Source organism: Vombatus ursinus, unplaced genomic scaffold, assembly GCF_900497805.2.
Source record: "Vombatus ursinus unplaced genomic scaffold, bare-nosed wombat genome assembly UNPS02015097.1, whole genome shotgun sequence".
Lineage (NCBI taxonomy): Eukaryota > Metazoa > Chordata > Mammalia > Diprotodontia > Vombatidae > Vombatus > Vombatus ursinus.
The window spans coordinates 404-3,885 of NW_020954875.1; the positions used below are offsets into that span (position 1 = coordinate 404).

Below are 3,482 nucleotides of genomic sequence, written 5' to 3' on the forward strand. Positions count from 1 at the left end.
TAAAAAAAAAACACAAGAGAGCACTGGAATAAAAAAAAAAGAATGTAGATAGATAGATAGATAGATAGATAGATAGATAGATAGATAGATAGATAGCCTACATCACATTGTGTGCCGCCTTGGGGAGGGTGGTGGGGAGGAAGGGGGAGGAAAATTTTAAACTCAAAAGCATATGGGGGGCAGCTAGGTGGCGCAGTGGATAGAGCACTGGCCCTGAAGTCAGGAGGACCTGAGTTCAAATCCAGCCTCAGACCAAACACTGGACACGTACTAGCTGTGTGACCTTGGGCAAGTCACTTAACACCAATTGCCTCACTAAAAAAAAAAAAAAGCATATGGAAGTGATTGTTGATAAATCAAAATAAATTAATTAATAAAAAAGAATGAAGGACAAACCACAAACACAATTATGAACAGCCTATAATAAAGTTTACAATGGAATACATGAAAAAAAAGAGGGAACACACACAATTGGGTACAGAAATATATTTCACTCAGGGAAATAGGAGGGCATGGGGAGAAGAGAGATGGGGGGAATTAGAGAGTGGGTAGGTGAAGGAGGGATTTGTCCCAAGGAAAACAAACTTTAAGGATGTACAAAAATATTTATAACTCCTTTTGAAATAACAAAGAATGGGAATCAAAGAGGTTATCCATAAATTGGGGAATGGCTAAACTAGTTACGATACATGAACGTGATGGAATACTATTGAACTGTAAGCAATGATGAAGGGGATGGCTTCAGAGAAACATAGGAAGGCTTATATAAGCTGATGTACAGTGAAGTGAACAGAACCAGGATAACATTATGGTAAAGACAAACTATTTTGAATGAATGAATTAGGAACTCTGATCATTGTAATTAACCAACCATGATTCCAGGGCATTAATGATGAAACATGCTACCCCCCTCTTGATAGAGAAGTGAAGGACTTTGAGTCCAGAATGAGACATATATAGATATACAGATATATATGTATATATATAATATATATGTACACATACACATACACACATATACATATGTGTATATACACACATATACATATGTGTATATACATACATATACATATGTATATATGTGTGTGTATATGTACAAATATATATATAGGACATGTCTAATGGGGAAATTTGTTTTGCTTGACTATACATGTTTATAATAGGTTTTGTTTTTCTTTCTTTCTCATTTGGGGGAGGAGCTGGGTAGGGAGGATGAGAAAAAAGATTTTTTGTGATTAAAAGATAATTTTTAAAAACAGAAGAGAATGACTTCAATGCATCTATGAGCAAAGCTTCAAATAAAAACACACCTTGGTCACAAGCCCAGCCAAAATTTCTGGAAAAGATAAATATTAAAACAAAGGCAAAGGCTGAAAAAAAGAAGAAAACAAAGTATCCCAAAGGAAAAACAACTGACCTGGAAATCAGATCAAGAAAAGATAATTTTAAAATCATCACACTATCCAAAAACCTCAATAAAAAGAGCCTAGACATGCCATTTCAAGAAATCATAAAAGAAAACCGCCCAGATTTCTTAGAACCAGAGGACAAAGTAAAAATAGAAAGAATCCATCAGTCACTCCCTAAGAGAAACCCCAAAATGACAACTCCTGGAATATTATAGTAAAAATGTAGAGCTACTAGGTTAAAAAAAAAAATACTGCAAACAGCCAGAAAAAAATTCCAGTACAATCAGAAGAACCACAGTTAGGATCACACAAGATTTAGTAGCCACCATCATAAAGAAGTAGAGAACTTAGAATATAATCCAGAAGGCAAAAGATCTAGGTTTACTACAATCAAGAATGATTTACCCAGTATAACTGAGTATGATCCTAAAGGGGAGAAATAGATCTTTAATGAAATAGAGAACTTAAAAGCATTTCTGAAATACCCTGTTCTAAAAATACCAGTTTCACAGAAACTTTGAAATACAAAATACAGGAATCGAGAAACATACAAAGGTAAACATGAGCAAGCAATCATAAAAGACTAAAGAAAGATAAACAAGACGCTTGCAGCTGAGGAAAATGGGTGTTCTGGCAGACCAGAAGAAACCTCAGCTCTTGTTGCAGGAGCAGATTAAAAAGACTACAGAAGCTTTGTTGGGATATAGAAAGAACAAACAAAATGCTAATACATTGCTTTTGAATGAAAATGAGAATTAGTTTTTAATGGTGACATTATGGAAAATTCCCCCAAATGGAAAAGAAATCAGAATACCTTTGCCTCATGCTATTAGACCTGATACAAAAGAAGTTTATTTACCAAGGATGAATCCAATTTCACTTCAGAACAGACAGAAAATTTCTATAAGCAGCTTTTGAAAAAGAATGGAATTACAAACATTATTGAGGTCATCCCTTACACAAGATTAAAACATGAATATAAACTTTATGAAGCTAAATGATGCCTTTTGAGCAGTTTTGACCTTTTCCTTGCTGATAAAAGAATTAGACTACTTTTACCCTCACACATAGGAAAGCATTTCTATCGAAGAAAGAAGGTACCTTTATCAGTAGACCTCACAACTAAGAATTTGTCAGAACACCTCAATAGAATTGTCCAGGGAACATCATTAACTGTCACTAATCATGGTTGTTGCAATACAGTACATGTAGGTCACACAGGAATGCCTGTAGATCACCTAATGGAAAATATTGTTGCTGCTATAGATGTGCTTTCAGAAAAGTTGCCCGAGAAGTGGGAGAGTGTAAAAATTCTACACCTGAAAACAGAAAAATCTCTTTCCCTTCCAGTCTTTTCTTCATGTGTCTCTCATTTGGGTTCAGAAAAGTAAGAAGCAAAAGCAAGACAAGAAAGTGGCCACCAAGCCTACTCAGGCTGCTGTAAAGTCTAAAAGTGAGTGTGCTTTAGATGGTCGTGAACTAGAGGCAGAAAAGGAGGGCAAATGAAAGCCTGACTCTGATGATGAGAGATACTTCCAATTCAAAGAACATCGCTTCAAAAGTGCCCAGAGCTTCAGAAAGCAGCCCTAACGAAAGAGTCTACAGAAGAGAGCCTCAGCACTGAAATACCACGAGCTAAAATTGCTGGTAAAAAGAGAAAGGCCTCCAAGGCTCTGGAGACTCCAAAACAGATTGACAAAGGCTCCACAAAGGTGAGGAAGACTCCAGTCACTGGCAAACATAAGAAGCCAAGGATCCAATCCCCAAAAAACCTGAGAAAGAAAGTAATTCCTCAGTAGAGGTCAAAGCCCTGGAATAGACTCCCAAGAAGTTAAGAGGTCATTTACTACTCATAATAAAGTAGGGGAAATTGAATGGCTTTGAAATAAAATCTATTTTTACTTGCTTTTCTAGTTACTTTACACAATGAAAAAAATAAATGCCCTATCTATGTGCCTCAGTTCCCTTAATATGCTGTAGCATTTGTTCCTGAGCCAGTCTTCCTCGTGTTTAAAATATGTCTGCTTTACTGATTTTCTTGCAAATGTTAACTTCAGTCTTATGACTTAAACT

General features: G+C 35.9%; 1 pseudogene; it reads left to right on the forward strand.

Annotated features, from left to right (window-relative positions):
• The first annotated feature begins 2,030 nt into the window (after positions 1–2,030).
• LOC114031179 lies at positions 2,031–3,208 on the forward strand (annotated as a pseudogene).
• Positions 3,209–3,482: the final 274 nt, after the last annotated feature.